This window comes from Polypterus senegalus, chromosome 8 (assembly GCF_016835505.1).
Source record: "Polypterus senegalus isolate Bchr_013 chromosome 8, ASM1683550v1, whole genome shotgun sequence".
NCBI lineage: Eukaryota > Metazoa > Chordata > Cladistia > Polypteriformes > Polypteridae > Polypterus > Polypterus senegalus.
Genome location: NC_053161.1, coordinates 167,246,413 through 167,268,019, shown reverse-complemented (window position 1 = coordinate 167,268,019; position 21,607 = coordinate 167,246,413). Strand labels below are relative to the sequence as shown.

The window sequence follows — 21,607 nt, the reverse complement described above, 5'->3', positions numbered from 1 at the left end:
CCTCTCTTGCACAGAGCATCAGTATTGGCAGTCCAGTCCAATTTATCATCCAGCTGCACTCCCAGATATTTATAGGTCTGTACCCTCTGCACAGTCACCTCTGATGATCACGGGGTCCATGAGGGGCCTGGGCCTCCTAAAATCCACCACCAGCTCCTTGGTTTTGCTGGTGTTCAGTTGTAGGTAGATTATTTATAGCTTTACCTTTAGTTGGGTATTTTTTGCTTCTTTGTTTTCCCCACATGAGAGCAAAGGTGGGTAAGTGTTTGGAAAAGTTACTTGCATTTAAACGTGTAGTGTTTGTGGAAGGAAGAGAAGGCGTTTGCAGAAGCCAACAAATCACTGAATCAGTAACTGGCATTGTAGCAATGGACAGCAGAATAAGTCATACAAGATTAATAACTCCAATACTATACGTAGGGCTTATGAGAGCAAGAGGGCAACCAGTAAGAAGGATGTCAGGGAGGCTAACAAACAGAGAGGAATATAGCAGATAAGGTAAAAGACGAGTCAAAGAGATTCTTTCAGTATTTTAGCAGTAAAAAACAGTCAAGGAGGAGGTGAAGTGCATCAGGAATAGTAAAGGGGAATTAAAAGATACAGACAGATGCTCTAAACTTGCACTATTCTGACGTCTTCACGTGTGAGGAAGTGGATAACCTCCCAGCGGTAACAGGGACTACTAAGGAGGTTCTGAGGGATTTGGAAATTGTAGAAAGAGAAATGCTGCTCAGGTTAAATAGGCTGAAATCAAACAAATCACCAGGACCAGATGATATTTATCCTCAAGTGCTTAAGGAGGCTAGCGAGTACAGATGTAAACCTATGAGACACATATTTTTAACAAGTCACTGCGCACTGGAGAAATTTGTATGGACTGGAGAATGGCAAACATTATCTCTTTATATAAAAAGTGTGACCGGGCAGATTCAAGTAACTTTAGGTCAGTAAGTTTCATATGTGTCACGGATAAATTAATGGGTGGAATTATTAAGGAAAATATTGAGGAAAACATGGCAAGTACAGGAGTTTTCCTTAACAGTCAGCCTGGATTCAAATGAGGGAAGTCATGTTTTACTAATATGCTTGAATTCTTTTAGGAAGGAACAAAGTGGTGCATGTGATATCAAATGCTTTTTGAAAATCAAGATAAGTAATAAGGTAAACTAAAAGAAGTGAAAGTCCATGGTGTAGTATGTAGATGTGTGCAGAATTGTCTAAAACACAGGAAGTAGAGGGAGATGGTACCAGGAACCTTATAAGAACTGGATGAATTTAAGAGTGGTATTCAGTCTTCGTCTTCTTTCTGCTGCTCCCATGCTCCCATTTAGGGGTTGCCACAGCGGATCATCTTCTTCCATATCTTCCTGTCCTCTCCATCTTGTTCTGTCACCTCCATCACCTGCATGTCCTCTCTCACCACATCCATAAACCTTCTCTTAGGCCTTCCTCTTCCCTGGCAGCTCTATCCTTAACATCCTTTTCCCAATACACCCAGCATCTCTCTTCTGCACATGTCCAAACCAACGCAATCTCACCTCTGTGACTTTGTCTCCTAACCGTCCAACTTGAGCTGACCCTCTAATGTCCTCATTTCTAATCCTGTCCATCATCGTCACACCCAACGCAAATCTTAACATCTTTAACTCTGCCACCTCCAGCTCAGTCTCCTGCTTTCTGGCCAGTGCCACCATCTCCAACCCATATATATTCAGTAAGGTTGGGTATTGGCACTGATCTCACGATTCAGTTTTTGATACACAATACCCCAATTTGATTTGTTATTGATTTTTATCTTGACTAAATTAACATGCACTGATATATTTGAAGTGCTGGCTTTTTAAAAGATTACTTGACCATGCACAGAGGACATTAAAATAATGTGACAAATTTCAGTAACCCTTTATTTGATGGGTGTCTACAGAGACTTCATAACATATGCATAAGCATGAAACGATATTTATGAAGAAATACTTGATTAGCAGTGAACTGTTAACATCCGTACGTGGAAGATGTGGAACAAAATATCATTGCATCAAAAAAAAACACTTTTTCATAGCACTGCACTCATTCAAAACTCACCATAATTTAACTAACTTGCATATTGCCACATCAGTGTCCACTCATATTATGGGGGCTCGTCATTTTAATACAATGCATTGGCATCTTCTTTATATAACATCTATATAATCTTACAAATAATTTTATTATTAAATCAAATCCTGCTTCTTAAATAATGAATGCTATTCATGTGTTATGAATCTGTATGTAGGCACCCTTCAACTAAACTGTTAGCCAAATAGATTTCCCTTCTGGACAATTAAAATAATCTTCAATTAGTCGAAAGTAAAGATACAGTGGTGAGACTTATGTCTTTCTATAATTCTACTGGTTACACTTATCTTCAGTTGCTCACTTGTAGTAGTCACATTAATTCCTCAGACAAAGAGGAAGCCATTTTTAAATGAGGATCTAGAGCTGATGCTTGTTGACAGCGGCATTGGATGAATGGTACGTAAAAGAAAAAGAACCAGACATCGAGGCTGATAACACCGCCAATGTGAACTGTGTGGTACAGCTTGCCCACTTGCTTGGCCGGGTGAGGCACATTGCAAACTTTTTCTACCGTAGCAGTGCAGCTGTCCACATGCTTAAATAGAAAGCAACGTTTATTAAACTTGCCAACACGCAAACTGGTGACTGATACGGTCACGCAATAGAATGGCACATTGGAGATGCTAGAAACGTTTTTGGAACAACAGCCAGCTATATAAGCAGCGAAGTTGCACCCATTGTGACTGGCATACAACTCACTTGTCTGCAACACATCTGACGCAGATGCCGAGTCGTCTTTAATATAGTAACATGCTATTGTCAAGTAGGGATCTGCTGCCCTGAATGTCCAGGTGTCGCAAGTTAAGACGTCTGTCTCTGCTGACCTGAGAGACGTGGCAGTGGATCCACTGTACTAATTTTACTATAAAATACATTGTAATACAAGTGTAAATTTCACACAAATGTTGGAAAGGTTTTCTTCAAATAATACATTAGCCATTGCTGTGATGTGAGATTTTGCATATAATTTGATAAATATTTTGTATGTCTTTATTTGTAACTTAGTAAACAAAAAAACTTAGTAAACTAAGTTCCAAAAGTGAATTTTACGACAGAGTTGGGCTAAGTGCTTGAAGCGAAAGTTTCTCTGTTAGAGTCTTTCTCTCATCCTCCACACAAAGCCAGGTTGTCTAACTGGCAAACTTTAGCTCAACATATGGTTTGGTGGCGGGAGTGAAGATGTTCTATTCCCTCATTGGTCTGAAGTATGGCTGTCTGGAACTGGCTTGTATCAGAAGCCTTTAATTAACATGACGTCCTATTGGCTCTAGGGCAGGCATGTCAAACACGTGGCCCCCAGGCCGCATGCAGCCTGCAAAAGAAATCTGTGTGGCCCTCATGACAGATCCTACTTAGCATTGAACTTGTACAAAATGATTACTATCGTTTGTGATCAAATCATTCTGCATCTTCGGTGTTACTTATTGACTCTTCTTACTTCTGCCTTCTGACAAAAGTGCGTTTTCCCATGGCATTATGGTACTGGAAACATCATCTGCTAGTATAGCCACGAGCCTTGACCAAAGTTAATGATCCACAACATCACAACTGAAGTGTTAGGCTGTAGCAGGGGTGGCTTTAGGCACGTGCAAACTGTGCACCTGCACAGGGCCGCCACGCCAATATACAATGGTGTGAAAAACTATTTGCCCCCTTCCTGATTTCTTATTCTTTTGCATGTTTGTCATACAAAATGTTTCTGATCATCAAACACATTTAACCATTAGTCAAATATAACACAAGTAAACACAAAATGCAGTTTTTAAATGATGGTTTTTATTATTTAGGGACAAAAAAAAATACAAACCTACATGGCCCTGTGTGAAAAAGTAATTGCCCCCTTGTTAAAAAATAACCTACCTGTGGTGTATCACACCTGAGTTCAATTTCTGTAGCCACCCCTAGGCCTGATTACTGCCACACCTGTTTCAATCAAGAAATCACTTAAATAGGAGCTGCCTGACACAGAGAAGTAGACCAAAAGCACCTCAAAAGCTAAACATCATGCCAAGACCCAAAGAAATTCAGGAACAAATGAGAACAGAAGTAATTGAGATCTATCAGTCTGGTAAAGGTTATAAAGCCATTTCTAAAGCTTTGGGACTCCAGCGAACCACAGTGAGAGCCATTATCCACAAATGGCAAAAACATGGAACAGTAGTGAACCTTCCCAGGAGTGGCGGCCGACCAAAATTACCCCAAGGCGCAGAGCGACTCATCCAAGAGGTCACAAAGACCCCAGGACAACGTCTAAAGAACTGCAGGCCTCACTTGCCTCAATTAAGGTCAGTGTTCACGACTCCACCATAAGAAAGAGACTGGGCAAAAACGGCCTGCATGGCAGATTTCCAAGACGCAAACCACTGTTAAGCAAAAAGAACATTAGGGCTCGTCTCAATTTTGCTAAGAAACATCTCAATGATTGCCAAGACTTTTGGGAAAATACCTTGTGGACTGATGAGACAAAAGTTGAACTTTTGGAAGGCAAATGTCCCGTTACATCTGGCGTAAAAGGAACACAGCATTTCAGAAAAAGAACATACCAACAGTAAAATATGGTGGTGGTAGTGTGATGGTCTGGGGTTGTTTTGCTGCTTCAGGACCTGGAAGGCTTGCTGTGATAGATGAAACCATGAATTCTACTGTCTACCAAAAAATCCTGAAGGAGAATGTCCGGCCATCTGTTCGTCAACTCAAGCTGAAGCGATCTTGGGTGCTGCAACAGGACAATGACCCAAAACACACCAGCAAATCCACCTCTGAATGGCTGAAGAAAAACAAAATGAAGACTTTGGAGTGGCCTAGTCAAAGTCCTGACCTGAATCCAATTGAGATGCTATGGCATGACCTTAAAAAGGCGGTTCATGCTAGAAAACCCTCAAATAAAGCTGAATTACAACAATTCTGCAAAGATGAGTGGTCCATAATTCCTCCAGAGCGCTGTAAAAGACTCATTGCAAGTTATCACAAACGCTTGATTGCAGTTATTGCTGCTAAGGGTGGCCCAACCAGTTATTAGGTTCAGGGGGCAATTACTTTTTCACACAGGGCCATGTAGGTTTGGATTTTTTCTCCCTAAATAATAAAAACCATCATTTAAAAACTGCATTTTGTGTTTACTTGTGTTATATTTGACTAATGGTTAAATGTGTTTGATGATCTGAAACATTTTGTGTGACAAACATGCAAAAGAATAAGAAATCAGGAAGGGGGCAAATAGTTTTTCACACCACTGTATATTGAATATAAAACAGAAAGAGAAAATAACGACATAGCTGACGGCAATGTGGCCTAAAAACATTGTGTTTCTTGTTAATTAGTACGCTGTATTTACTAATGTCGCTAGAGTCGGAGCAGTAAGCTATATGTAGTATTATAACGTTCTGCCGTAATGAGAATATCATGGGGCGCCACTTGGTTTTCAAGTTATGAACACGCGCATATAGAAGCGTGTCGTGAGCACGAGGTAGCTATGCAGTGTCCGCGATGGACACGGCCATCCGCCGTGCATAAGATACCATATTGACATTGTCGGGTAAAGGGGCCACCGATTCTTTCTCTGCCCAGGGCCTCCACAAGCCTAGCGCTGTCCCTGCTAGGCTACACTGCTGGCTGGGCTGCTGTGACTGGCCACTGGGCAGAACTGACCATCACGAGTAGTAATAGCTCGCATATTTTCATTTTTTTTGCTCTAGTTTTATGTAATTTTGTGCTAGTATTGTAACGAACAGTTAATGCAGACTGCACCTGAAGATCTGAAGTGGACGCGAGAAGTTGGTGAGTTGTTTATGAACAGATTTTTGTGATTTTGAGTTTGTAAAATTAGTGTAGGTCAGGTGGCTTTTTGCATATCGGCTTATTTTACAATATAAACTTTAAAGAAAACGTAGTAAAGTAAAATTTGATTTTTGGAGGATTTGTTTTCCAACTTGAATTACTGAGCAATGAATTCAGTGAGCGTTTTCGTGATTTCAGTCCACACCAACAGGACTTTGGGCTGTTCTCTTACAACGTTGAGAATGCGCCTGAGAATATCCAAATAGAGTCAATTGAACTGCAGTCAGATTCTATTCTGAAGGCAAAATACAACGAAGTTGGTGTGCCAGGCTTGTATGCTTACCTGCCACCCTCGTATGTGCAGATCCATAAGTTGGCATCGCGAGTACTGTCTATGTTCGGAAGCACTTACCTTTGTAAGCAATTGTTTTCATTAATGAAAGCTACCAAAACCCCTCATCGCTCAAGACTTACTGTCGAGCACCTTTCATCCCTCTTAAAAGTTGCAGCTGCACAAGATTTCAAGCCTGATATTGATGAACTGGTTACTAACAAGAGATGCCAAGTGTCAGGACAAAAGAAATAAATCTCAGACTGTAAGACTCCTATATAAGCAATGAATATAATATAATAATATAAGGACCTAGCTAAGAGGCTAAGACTCTAATTGTATGCTGTTGTACGGAGAGTGTATGGGAATAAATTACTTTTCTTTAAACTTTAAGTGTTACATTTTTTAAAGTTTTCAGTATTGGAAAGGAAGCTACAGTAACTTTGTATAATAGTATAATAGTATTTGTTACAGTGCGGCCCGCTGGCCTTACGTATGGCAGTCGAAGCGGCCCACCAGTGGTAGTGAGTTTGACATGCCTGCTTTAGGGGTTGGACAGAGAATCTATAAATTTGTATGCTTAACCTCACTCTCTCTCTCTCTTACTAACATCTGATGAAAAAGCATCTCACACCATGAACTGACAAGAGCAACACAATGAAGAGCACAGCTCGGCAGCCATATTGAGACAGGCATGCGGCCTGTTCTGAAGAAAGCTGACCACAAATGATGCCTTAACTAGAGATATTTTAAGTAACTAATAAGTCTGTGTGCTGCCTGAAACTACACAACACCATTTATCAGGTTGTATGGTTGCCAATATTCAAATGTACTTTGCATATTGTTTTTATTTATGAATATTATCAATAATATATTGTTTAAATTGTAACTTAACTCCTGTTTGTCTTTTACTACACCTAATTGACTGAGGTTATAGATGTAGAAAGAAAGGTGGGGAGAAGTTATATGGTATAATACCTTATAAACAGTGGTAGGTCTGGGATTATTTGAGGCATTCTGACAAAGGCTACATATTAATAATACAAAAGGGGAAAGTAGAGCAATATATCACTCTACCAAGACAAAACAGCCATATACACTTTAAGTGTCTTAATCCCAGACATTGTCCAAGGGTTAAATACTGGGTAGGTCTGAGAAGGCTGACTAAGGTGATTATCATGTAGAGGAGCAATAGAAAAAAGCTTCTTTGTCTTGAAGCGCATCCCGCATTGGTTTCATATTCCAAGTGATTGGTGGATGACTGGATTATTGGTCTATTTAGTATTTATTGGACACAAAATAGGGCATAAAAAGAAGATGTAGACCAAGATTTGATTTCCATTGTTAACCAGGCTGCTGTAAATTAATAACTTTGTGCCAATTTCCTGGTCTTTATAATGTGGATGCTTGCCATCCAGTAACAAAATGGAAAATTAGTCCGTGCCATGCCACCTTCTGCTTTAGGTCTTTGTAAAGTCACCCTTTGAATATGTGAATGTCTCAAATTCCAGATAAATTAGATTATAATTAAGTCTAGTGTCTTAAAGAATAATTTGCTGATGTATGTAAGGGGCGGCACGGTGGCGCAGTGGTAGCGCTGCTGCCTCGCCGTTAGGAGACACGGGTTTGCATGTTCTCCCCGTGTCTGCGTGGGTTTCCTCCAGGTGCTCCAGTTTCCTCCCACAGTCCAAAGACGTGCAGGTTAGGTGCATTGGCGATCCTAAATTGTCCCTAGTGTGTGTGCTTGGTGTGTGTGTGTGTGCCCTGTGTTGGCTGAGATTGGCTCCATCAGACCTCCGTGACCCTGTAGTTGGTATATAGTGGGTTGGATAATGGATGGATGTATGTAGGGATGCTCTGAGATAGATATAGTAGCTTGGCAAGATGTTCATCTAGACTGTATTGATTCTCCCTGCTAAAGTAAAATGGAGGGTAGATCTTTTGTTAATGACTTGTTTGAATTTTATTTTCCATACTGTTACCAGAACTGTGTTGAAAAAGATCTTTGTATTTACTTGTAATGTTTATCTCTAGATATTTACACTGTTTTCACAGAATGAATAGATAGATGTTCAATCTGTTATGATGTGCTGGACAGTTCACTGGACTAAGCACACTTTTATTCAAATTAAATTTGAGTCTCGACGTGTTTTGAAATTCTGCTAATGTGTTAAGCACAAACGGTAAAGATAATTTGATTAAAGATAACCCACGTCCAACATATAAAGTACCATATCATCTTCCTATAGTGATTTTCTCGGCATGAGTCCTTCTCTGGTAATTAATTCCCACTGAAGTAAAAGTCCATTTAGAGCCCTGGGTGGGGAATGGCGGAAAGACGGTGCCCCTTGGTGTCCATTGCGGGCATTTTGTACTGTTTGATCGCTCAAAGGGTATGGTTCCCCTTGGTGTCCAGAAAATATGCCCCTTCATTTTTACAGACGGTGTCCAGGCAGTATTTTCAGACTTCGATGATCGCGAGGGGGTTGCGAGACAAGTTATTGACAACCCCTCTGTGTCCACAACATGCACCCCTTCAGTTACATAAACGATACCACACCTTTACAGAGCATGCAATTTTTTTTTTGACCCATGCCACCCATGCCTCACCCAACATGATCCACCGTTCTCGATTATTACATTCTAGACTAATGTTGTGCTACTTTGAGTTGTTAATATGAGCTGAGGCATTCAAATAATTTTATCCTTGTAGACAGATTTGGGCCAGACCCAGATTTGTGTGATGTTGTGGACAGATAGTCCCATTCGACTCTATCAAATGCTTTTTTTTTCTGTATCCAAGGATAACACTATTTTAAATATGATCTGGTCGCCATATAAATGGTTTCTGATGATCACTTTGATATAAACCAGGGGTTCTCAAACTCAGTCCTGGGGACCCCCTGTGGCTGCAGGTTTTTGTTCCAACCAGATTCCTAATCGGTGACAACACGTGATAGCACTGATCTCATTTAATTAGCTGGTATTATTTATCTTTTATTCTACATTCGGAAAAGCACAGCAGCATGATTTTTACATTTATAAGAAACTTAGAAATATTTCTGTTTTTGCAATGGATTTAAATGCTTAACTCTCTCTTTATTATATTTGCCCTTTCTCTGTGCAGTTTGCTCCCTTCATTGAATCTTAATAATGACAATTAAAAACAAGCAGAGCAGAAACCCAAGCGAACAACACTCAATCGTGAAAGGCTGCAACTACTTTAGCGTCAGCCCCACAAAGTAGTTAATAACGGATAAATTAAACAATTAGAACACCTAGAAAAGTAGAATGACAATCAAGATAAAAATACTGTTAAAAAGAAAAAAATACATATAACTGCTTAGTACATTTTAATACTTTTTTTTTTTTAACCAACCTTAGTTTTCTGATTTGTATATTGTTCCCAAAACAGGGAATCTGGGAAACAACAGTTCACTGAATTAGCCCAGGAGTCCAATTAAAAACAGAGGCTGGTTGGAACAAAAACCTGCAGCCACAGGGGTCCCCCAAGACCGAGTTTGAGAACCCCTGATATAAACCATAGAACAATGGAGGGAAAAATGGCAGAAAACTAAAATTTAAGCAAATGTGAACTTGAGGTATTACTGACTAAAGTAGGGAATCACAAAAACATTCCTTTCGCTGGTCCCTCTGTGGGAGTCGCACATTATTAAGAGTAGTAGCAGCTGAGTGGAGAGAGCAATAGTGATGTGCCATCATGACTTGCCCAGACCGCCAAATTGTCAGATATGTCAAATTGTGAGACATTAAAAACGTTGTTAATGAACTTGGGGAAAAAAAAAACATTTGCCAAGCAAATGTCAATATTGCAGCCCTAATCTCTTTACTTTCAACATAAGTCATCTAAATGTCTTTGAATCGCCAGTGCGTTGATGTCCCGAGGCTATCCATGTCTCTGCACTATGCTGTGCATTGAGAATTTTGGTTAGGGATCAATGTGCTTTATTATTAGTTTTGTGCTCTTAGCTATGAAAATCCTAGGCCTGAAACAACGTTTGAAAGGACACCATTTATTTTGTTAGAGAGGCCTCTTGCCTGCCTGTCCTTCGTACTTGCTTTGTTTTTGAGATTCTGCAAGGCAAGCTGTGAGACAAGGTCATCATGCTCTCGGAGCTTCTTACTGACAGAAGACGGCAAACTGCATGCAAGGTCTTTGCCTCTGTGAGTAAAGGGTAAGCTCTTAAGCTAGCGTTTAAAACATATAAGCAATTAAATGGCATGTACAAGCATTAGAGCTCATTAATACCTTAGGCAATACAATTTAAACACAATGTACTATGATATTAGTTAGTATTGAACACTATAGGGGCTTGAGAGTTGATTATTGAAAGCTAGGGGACTTTATCCTGAACATGTGCCATGACGTAAGCAGTAGCTTGGCCTCTCTCACACCAACCACTGTGCAGCTGTATGCCATGACTTAACAGTGCTGCTGTCTGCTTTCATGGGCTTTCTATATTAGTACACACACACACACACACATACATATATATATATATATATATATATATATATATATATATATATATATATATATATATATATATATATATATATATATATATATTACAGTAGCATTTGCAATATTTCTTTATACAGTAATCCCTTGTTTATTGCGGGAGATAGGTTACAAGGCCGGCCGCAATAACTGAATTTCTGAGAAGTAGGGACACCATATTTATTTAATTATTTAACATGTATTTGGACGTTTTTAAACCCTCCCTGTACTGTTTACAACCCACCCTTTACTCTATTAATAACTGTTAAGCAATATGAAATCGGTAGATAAGTTTACAGTTACTGTATAGCGAAGTACACGTAGCTATATATGACGTGATGGTGATGATGAATATGCTGTGCAGTAAAAATGATGATGATGAAGGTGATGATGACTTTTACTGTGCAGCCGATGACTGTATTTTACGTCTCTTCAGACGGCGGTGCCATTTCCTGGGGCACCTCTTCCTCGGTTTCCGAAGGTGTATCCGTAGTAGTATTAGGAACTGGCTCTTTTTTGCGAGGCTGCAAAAACATTGTGATCGGCAGTTGCTGTCGCTGCTTACCTTCTGAGCGATCGTCATCATTCTTTGTTGGCGTTTAGGCTCAGCACCAGCCTTGGAAGAAGGAGCACGTTTGGGAGCCATTGCAGGGGGTGAAAATTGAAGCAAAATTCAACACAAAGAAACCACAAAAAAATCACACACAGTACAGTGTAAAGTAAACCGCTCGGAGAAAGCTTGAAGCGAAATGGCCGTGACAGAGAGACAAGGGGAGGTACAGTGGGATCTAGGCATCAGTCAAAGCACCAATCACGGGCCCGATTAGAAAGCTGGAAGCTGTGATTTGTCGTCTCCATCCCATGTACCAATCACAGCCCGTGTTACAATGCACTTGTTCTTAGACTAGGAAATACTACTACTATATTTAAAAACCCGCAAAGTCATGAATCCGCGAAAAGTGAACCGCAAAGTAGCGAGGGATTACTGTATAGCTAATAATAAGATATAGTAGCACATACATTTGCCCAGATGACCCTCGGTGGTCTGGGGTGCAGGCTTCAAACCTGTAGCTTCCTAGCGGCAGAGTGGTTCAATTCCACCTTCCGGGTGGCGTAGCATTGCATGTTTTTGTGAATTTCCCCTTGGGATAAATAAAGAAAGTATCCTATCTATCTATCTATCTATCTATCTATCTATCTATTCCAGTAACAAGTCCACTTACAGACGTCGTTAAACGACAACACAAAAATGACTCGCAAGTAGAAGTCAAACCTGACGTGTGTCGTAAAACATTCGACATGCACAGAACAAATCGGGCAGCGTCGTGAAATGAATTTTAATCAAGCAGAGAGGGCGTGTGCCAGACAAATCGGATGGGGACTCGTGTCGCAAAGTAAAAAAACGCAGATCGGACAGGGTCGTAATAGTAAAGCTCTGCGCATGCATGCGCATGCGCGCGCAAATCGGGTAGGCACTGCAGATCGGGTAGCGACACCGCTTCGTCTCTCTCTGCCGGCTGATTACACGGCGTGGAGGCAGCTTGAGACGATTCACCTCCTTCCATAACGAGGCCCAAATTAACCCCGGGAGTGGTATGTGTCTTACCGCTTTTAATTTCAGACCAGTCCCGCCCTATAGTATCACCGGGTGTGGAGGATCAGGAATGATTGCCACGGTTACTTTCTGAACTGATCCTCCGTAGCTGATGACACAAGCGGCGGTCCTGTACCAGCGGGTTTCCCCGTGGACACAGGTTATACTGGTCTTAAATTTTAACCACTGTTGCGGTAGCACAAATTGGCGGGCAACAATGGAAATGTTGCTGCCGGAATCAAACAGAGCTGAAGTTTTAAACCCGTTAACAATCAGCACGCCTGTGTGTGGGACCGGCAACGGGTTTGTCAGAGCACACCAACCCCTCTTCCCCCTCCACCTGCAGTCCACCTTATTCCCAAGCGGTTTGAGCTTAAAGAATTAATTGTTAAAGGCTTGTCTTTTTTCTTTTCTCTCAAGCGTGAAGCATTGTGTCATGTCAGGGCTGTTTTGCAGCTTAGCCCTTATCAGTGAAGCTGTGTGCTACCGCTCACTGGCACAGCCTCCTATTATATTACCCTTAGCCTTATAGGATGCTAGTGCAACAAGTGATCATTTATTGAATTATTAATTAGGCGGTCCAGTTAGTTTTTATCTATGGGCCCCCCTGATCTCAATTTAATTGTTCCTCAACTTAATTGTTAAGTTGAGAGTTGATTAACAACTGAAGGGCCAGTGACCTTAACAGCCCAGAATTAGGCCTTAAGAATAAAGGAAGGGGTAATCAGGTGATGTTTATCGCCGGATGGCAAAAATATCGTTATGAAAAGAAGACTGTTATGGGGATGTCTTCAAGGGCAAGAATATTGTTATGAGAAGGTCTGGGACGCCAGACGATTGTTATGGGTAAAGATGCTGAGTGGGGAAAACATCATGGGAACCTCCATACAGTAGATGCTGGGAACCTAGTCTGAAAGGGGGGCATTTTGAGATAAGAATTGTAATATATTCTGGGCGCTCTGGACACTCGGGGCAGTCAGTATAGGTAGTCCCCTACTTATGATGGTTCAACTTAGATTTTTCGAAGTTACAATGTCAAACGCAAGATGATAATTTATTTAAAATTGTGTAAAATATACATTTTTTTAAGTTGGTGTGGCAAGCAAACGTTTCTGTGGGGTGAGCGATGCAGTACGATACATTGATGGAAACTCCCACGTTGTGAGATGCCTCAGTCTAGCTAGCGACCGATAGAGATCAGTGATCTTGTTGTTACAGCGCTTTTTCAATACACTTTTGCTAGAAGGAAAGTTCGCTTTGTTGTTTGACCTCGATGACCCTGCGCGTGCATGAGTAGCGAAGAGCAAACAGCTTCTAAAATGGCATGTGGAGAGATACCAAAGTGAATGCTCAAAGCAAGACTTTTTTGTATTATCGCTGAATCGGACTCTGATTTGTCAGACCTCAATTTTGATGCAAGTGACGTGGAGATGGAGATTGAAAACGAAGTGATGTACCGGGATCAGCTGATCGGTGCCCAGCGGATTGTGGCGCTGAACACGTTCCTGTAGCTGATGCACCCATGGCAATTTTCGCCTAGGAGGACAGACACTTACGATGACAGGAGGTACAAACCAGATTGTGTCTCACTGCAGTGGTCACCCCTGCACATCTGTCTCACAAAGACAGCCAGCCCACCGTGCATTCCTGCTGGCCTGGCTTGAAGCAAGGTCCATATTAATGCAATTTGCCTCAATGATGGTTCAGTTGGTAAAAGTGTCATCACCAAATTGCACTTTTTTTATTTTATTTTATTTTTATTTGGTGAATACTGTGTAATGCACCTGGGCCTGAAGTCTTGAAGTAATAGTGTTATTACAGGAGGTTGCACTATTACTTATTTTATTGTTATTATTATGCAGTTTAATGATGGTAAAGTTGTTTAAAAAGTCACTTTAACGTGTCAGTGGACAGAGATTGTTAACATTAACAGAAAGTGTAGTTGGTTTACACATAATATTTACTATTTATTACTTTCCTAAGACATGTTCAGTGCAATACAACTTTTGACAAGCACCTCTGGATATTTTACGAAGTCTAAATGCCTCTTTGGATGGTTGAAAATATGCTGTGAAAATAATAGTTTAAGTTGCTTGCAAATATTGTTCAGTAAAAAGGCTCTATATTTTTACTGCATCTGTCATGCAATGTGATTCATTCTCTTCATTAGTGCCACCCCCTTGAAAACTATCACTTTATGGGGCCATGCAAACCTGTATTAATACTTGTGTGCACATTAAAATGTTGTTTTGTACAATGTGCAATTCTCATAGGTTATTCTTAGCCAGTCTACTGCAGTAATTGCAGTGGAAAATGCAGTTAACATCCACTCATGCATGGGGGAAAAAAATACCGTCGAATACCGTGAAACCGGGATAATTTTGAAAAATACCGTGATATATAATAATAATAATAATAATATATATAATACCGCCCAGCACTAGTGTCTACACCAGCCATCCAGAGTGCTTAGGTCTTCTGGTCAGTTGTCTCTTGTTGTCCCTCGTACTAAGTGTAAAACCAAGGGGGGGCAGACAGGGCTTTTACAGCTGCGGCCCCTCGCCTGTGGAACTCTTTACCTCGTCACATAAAGGAGTCGTCTACAGCTGAACTTTTCAAAACGAGATTAAAGACTCATTTCTATTCACTTGCATTCCGTGACCTTCAGTAATACTGATGGTTTCCTCATTGTGATTATGTAACATTACTTCTGTTTATTATTTATTTTATTTCATTTATTTTATTTCTATTTATGTTTTTTATGTTAATTGTATGTTTTTCCTTCTTTTATTGTAAATCACTTTGGCCACAGCATTCCTATGTTGTTTTAAATGTGCTATATAAATAAAGTTGACATTGACATTGATGGTCTGTGTAATGTAGGCTTCAATTCAGCACTCAACTTGAAGAGGGTGGCACTAGGACATCTAAATCAGCTTATAAGACTGTCATCATCCTCCACTTTCCTCCAAAAGTGCTAATGCTGCCATTGCCAGTTATGTCCTCCACCCAGTGTTCATTTTGACAATACATTTTGATTTAGTTTTAGTCTTAGCCAGCAGTGAAGCAATGCCATTTTGCCGTACGTTACATCTACATAACATATTCATTGGGAGATGCGCTTCAAGCACGTCAAACAATGTTATCCTAAATACGGTTTATGTTCGTATTAACAAATGGAGTAGTTCATTTCGTCAGTGATGGAGACGAGTCAAATAGCCACTGTCACAAGCTGTCTACTAAAGCAGATGGCCTGCTAGTAGTTTGGGACCGACCAGGGCTGAGGGAGTAACAAGAGAGGCATGAGAGAGGCAGATGTTCAAAACAGAAGGTGATTTATTTATTCCACGATAGAGTAAAAAAAAAATTATAGTTGTTGATAAAAAAAGTTGTTGGAAAAAAAAGATGGACAAAAATGTATAAATAATACAGTGACAAGACAAAATCAACTTATGAAAAAAAAAAAGACAAAAAATAGAAATTAGGAAACACCAAGGCTCTTACCCAAATATATAAATACTAGCCATGTGCGCCCAACTACGTTGCACGTGTTAAAGTTGTCTGTGAAGGGCTCCCTGTTTAAACGCGGCTGCCAGTCGTGAACTGGGCCCTTCGTCGCACAGCATTATGATTTTTTATAAGGGAAACAAAATTACAAATGAAAACCCTTGGATATTGATTCGACAGGAACGGCCTACTCGAAATCACTGTCCGAATCGTAATTATGTGGTGGTGTAGGAGCATTTCTGCTTCTGTCCGTTCACAGTCCGTCTCGTTTTCACGACGTTTCCTCTCACGATGTCTTCTCAACCTTTCTCTAATCTCGCAGGTTGCTTTGTGGCAATCCAAAGAGTAAGGCAATGTATTTGTGGAGCAATGGTTATAAAAGGGGGACACATAGGTATCCAGGCTCTTTAAAGCATAAATAGAGATCACTTCACTGACATGTGAGCAAGCCATGGTACAACTGTGAGACGCGCAGCACTCGCCGGCTACAACGTAACAATAATAATTTTTGGAACGTGCTGTTACGTTGTCATACATTTTACCCACCGTCATGTTACATAGGCAAGTACCTTTTATCTTCGGCAATCTCATTCCCTAACCAGGCCTCAGGAGCTAACCAGCGTAACACTGTCCACCACCCCTTTCGTTATTCTGGCACATTGTTGATATCCGTGAGTAAGAACAACGTACTAAACTGGAAGGTGGTCTACGCATGCGTGGAATTCGCGGACAAACAAAGACCAAGATCTAAATGAAGATCTCTTTAGTTAATTTAAAGCACAACAATTTGTTTATTTTGAATGTCTGTGTTTTGAGGTGCGACTGGCGTACTACAGTCTTCAGTAGTATAAGCCTGGAGGAGATTCTTAATGCAATGCCTATGTTTTAGCTGTCTCTCTACTGCCATCTAGTGCTTCTTCTTCTAATTCATTCGCGGACAAACAAAGATCAAGATCCAAATGAAGATTATATATAGAGATAATCAATTCCAGTCCATGAAAGGGTATCAGCAGCCTTAAAATAATACAAAACTGGACTCTGTTTCAGTCCTGGTCACCACTACAACTCCTCCAAAAATAAAAATCTCAGGAGTCGTTTTTTTTGGGTCCTCAGGAGCCTAACACACTCCTTTACAGCAACCAACAGATCAGCCCCTAGGCATCTCTTAGGCTGGCGTGCCTCACACTACCTAACCCCTCTTAATTCTCTCCAAGCGATCCTTACTTTCTCCCTCTTTTTTTTTTTCTCTCTTGCGGCCACAACAGTACTTATAAAGCCTTTTCCATTGCCAGGATCAGCTTACCTAATCATAGGGAGAAACCATTTAAGTCCTGTCGGGGAAATCGTACACTGCAAGTACAAATCAAAATAGCCGACAACAACATATACATAATAAAACAATAAACAACAAATCAACAAAACATTTCTACCTAACCTTGAGGTTACTAATAAACAAACTTAAACATTACGGTACACGTACACTACTAGCACAACTTGGACTCCCCCTATAGCTGTCGTTTGATCTTCCCAGGCACCTTGGACTGTGTTTAGCGCCTGTGCCCTTGTTAAAAAAAAAAAAAAAAACACCTGATCAGTAAAAATGGTATGTTACGTGTAAAACTTGCAATCGAAACATACGGTAAAACATCTAGAAAATAAACTAAACAACCGGAGGGTAAGACCAAAAATCTTAAAAGGAAAAAAAATCATTTTTCTTTCCCAACCCGTGGTAAACTTGCTGATATATTGTTCACCGTGGTTCACACTTAAAGCTTATTGATAGTCCTGCCCTACATCCATCTAAACCACAATGTATCTGCAACACGGTGAGGCTATAGCGTCACAGCCACTTCGTTTGAAACTTGCCTCGATTTTTAATTGCTTCGACCATTGTCGTCACCTGCACTGTACTCGTATGTGGAAGTGGATGCATGTGAGGTCATTTCACCCATAACCGTGAACTGTATCCACCAGTTACAAAATGGATGGATGTGTGAATGAACATGCGGAGATGTGCTCATTACAATAGAGGTACAAATGCGTAGCTTCCATTCCTTTATCAGGACTGTGTAAAACACTGTATTAAAAGTAGTTAAACCCGTCATTTTATTTGCTGTAACAAACGTGTGACACCACAAGCTGAACAGTTAAAACTCACATCTGAGGCTGAGTGCATCTGCTTGCACTCTCAAAGCTGCATAAATCTGTTTCTTAAGTCACTTGTAAAGCAGGGGTCCCCAACTCCAGTCCTGGAGGGCTCCAGTGGCTGCAGGGTTTCATTCTAACCCTTTTCTTAATTAGTGACCTGTTTTTGCTACTAATTAAATTCTTTTGAATTAATTTTATTTGACCTGTGCTTGAAGTCTCAGGCCCCTCAATTGTTTCTTTTTCCTTAATTAGCAACCAAACAATAATGAGACACAACATGAGCCAAAAACAACTGGTGTCCCTCATACAATATTTGAAAATTAAGAACGGTGAAGGTCTCTTAGAAAAGAGAAAATCCATAATTTCGGAAATGTCTGCTGTTGCACAACAAGAGCAGCAACAAGCCATGGAATTAAAGAACGGGTTTAATTAACGACAAGAATCGGCACCTCTTTAAGCAGCTGGTTGGAGTTTGAGGCCCTGACTTAGCTGGTCTTCTGTTGGCTCCCACACTTCACAATTCATTTCTGTTTAGGTGCCATTTAAGGAGAGGAATGATGAAGAACATATCTTAATAAAACAAGTCAATTAAAATGAATGAAAAAGAATTAAATTGGCAGCTAAAACAGGGCACTAATTAAGAAAAGGGTTAGGCCAATGCGGCCCTCCAGGACTGGAGTTGGGCACCCCTGTTGTAAAGGGATACATCTGGCAGTAACAAAAGTCTGTGTGTGTTGGCTTTTTTTTTTGTTTTTTTTTTTTTTCATCAATAAGCACGTTCTCCCCATTCTCACGCTGAAATTCTCGAACACACAGCATTGCCAGACATGACTTCTGCTGTTTTTCATTTGTTGATGCGCTGCTGTATCACCACCACTGCAAGTCTTTATCATAATTAGTTTCTACTCACATAATATTGTGACATCCGAAGTTATTCATATATTTGCAGTCATGCTTTTAGCCGCTGGAGGAGGAAGGAAAAAAAAAAAAGGAAAAGGCAGAAGGCAAGGAGGTGACTACCTGCGCTTAAAGAATCTTCAGGATCAGATTTCACCCAGGGATGTCTGCTGTTTGTGGGTGGCCACCCCGAAGCAGAATCAGTGCGACGAATCCCCAAGAAGAGGCCAGGGACTGGTGTTCTCTGGGTGCTCCCATTTGGTGAGTCGGACTCGTGATTAAGTTTCTTCGGGATAGCTGGCCGGGAAGCCGTTTTTCGCTTACATATATTACAGTAGGAACTGTACTGCAGGTTTCTTCGCCATGTTCATGGACTATGTTATATCTTTCTTTTATTTTTACAGAGATTTTTTTTTTCTTTATGTCTGTTTCAAACTGGGGGTTAAGATTTGGCCACTGGGGAGGGCGACTGGGGAAAACGGTTCACAAATGAGCACTCGGGCACCTGTCAAGTAAATGTATTAATTGGGTTACAATATACTTAACCAGTCTAACTTCCTTCTGATTTTTGCCAATTGTTTAGGAGCGTGTATAGGAGAGAAGAGGGGCCGAGGACTGAATATGTTAATGCTATTTTATCCTTCAAATATCATCCACTTTCCTCTCGGGTGGTGAAGTGTAGTAATCGCATCCGGAGTCAGGCAAGTTGCCACCTAGATAACGTTAGATATCTTGAATCTCGAGATGGCACGCCTCTATGTCCCTCTTCAGGTTTGTGGTGTTCTTTCCTGTGAGCTTCTTTCTACATGGCTTACACTGGGTTTTATTTTTGTCAGTGTTGTAATTAAAGTTGGTCCCATATGCCTGACCACTTTTTTCGCCTGAGAATCACATTGGCCGACATAGCGGAGCAGGATTATGGCTGACGTGATGATTTCCTGATGGTGCCCAAATTTAGTGTTATCTAATTACAAGGGTGCATACAAAATTGCAACACTGCATTTCTTGATGGACCCCATCACGTGTAATAGAGATGTGCGAAGAGCTTCACATCACTCATTGTCCAGTTGTCTGTCTGTAACTTTTTCACTTTGTTTAGTTTTCATCAACGGTGTTTTTAAAAGCATTCGTCTTAAGGGCACATTTTTATTTGGTTTTTGTTTCGCTTTCGTCACAGAAAAAATATTGCTGACAAGTCTTAGTTTTTATCAACAAAATGAACACTACCTACAACACACTACTCTGCCTTTATATAGACAAAATGGAAAGGCGACATGATACAGTGGGGGAAATAAGTATTTGATCCCCTGCAGAATTTGAAAGCTTGTTCACTTAGAGAGAAATGAACAGTCTCTGATATTTATGGTAATTTCATTTTAATGGAGAGAGAGACAGATTATCAACCAAAAATCCAGAACAAACACATTACATAATGTCCTACGTTTGCCATTGAACCTCTGAATCATCACGGGCCTGTGCCTATGCCTTCTTGAGCAAGGGGGGACCTTGTGGTTGCTGCGAGATGTCAATCCATTACAGCATAGTGTGTTACCAATGGTGTTCTTGGCGACTGTGGCCCCAACTGCCTTCAGGTCATTAACAAGCTCCTCCCGTGTAGTTTTAGGCTGATCCCTCACATTTCTCATGATCAGTCTCGCCCCATGAGATAAGATCTTGCATGGAGCTCCAGACTGAAGGTGATTGATGGTCATTTTATATTTCTTCCATTACTAAATAATCACACAAACGGTTGTCACCTTCTCACCAAGCTTCCTGCTGATGGTCTTGTAGCCCACTCCAGCCTTGTGCAGGTATTGTCCCTGTTGTCTTTTGACAGCTCTTTGGTCTTTCCCATGGTGGTGGAGAGGTTGGAATGGAAGAAATTGATTCTGTGGACAGGTGTGCTTTATACACTGTCACAGGTGGCTGGGGGTGGTACCCATCCAGGATGCCCAGAAGGACCGGAGGAGGGATTATGTCTCCTCCAGACCACGTGGGGGCAACCACCCTGGTGGCTTTGGGGACCATGGGAACTGAGGTTGGAAGCTCAACCCTATAGGGGCCAGTGGTTCACCTCCAGGGGCTGCCCCAATGCCTGAGGAGCCCTGGCCCTCCGCTCTTCCGCCACACCCGGAGGTGCTGGGAGGAAGAAGACCAGGGACACCCGGAGTGCTTTCGAGTGCGCAGCCGGTACTTCCGCCACACTGGGGAGTGCCGGCAGAAGATAGTCGGGAGGCACCTGGAGCACGTCCTGGTGTGTATAAAAGGGGCCGCCTCCCTCCATTCGATGGCTGGAGTCGGGTGGAAGTGGACAGAGTCTTGGAGGAGAGGCGTGGAGACGGTCAGGAGAAGAGAGGCATTGTGAGAGAAGGCCTGGAGTTTTGGGGGAGTTTGGGGTTGTGTACTTCACTGTAAATAGAGTATGTATAATAAATGTGTGTGGGTGTTTGAACCATCGGTGTCTGCCTGTCTGTGTCCGGGCCAGCTTCCACAACACATAACGAGTTGAGATCAGGAGCATCTGGAATTGATCGACCAATTGATTGGTTGTAATCTGTGTGCCCAGCCAATCAGTGGGAGCCAGAATTCTGGCTGGGTTGTAGGGCATCAAATACTTATTTCACTCAATGACATGCAAATTAATTCATAATTTTTTTCTGGATTTTTGGTTGATATTCCCTCTCTCTCCAGTAAAATGAAACTTACAAAGAAATGA

At 41.1% G+C, this 21,607-nt stretch overlaps 1 protein-coding gene and 1 non-coding gene across 2 annotated transcripts in view; both read left to right on the top strand.

The window, feature by feature from the left end:
• The window catches only part of LOC120534449 (gastrula zinc finger protein XlCGF26.1-like), a 34,273-nt gene that overhangs the window by 10,351 nt on the left and 2,315 nt on the right, over positions 1-21,607 (top strand). The window lies entirely within an intron of this gene.
• Positions 11,770-11,856, top strand: trnastop-uca. The gene has a single exon. It is a non-coding gene; the product is annotated as a tRNA-Sec (tRNA).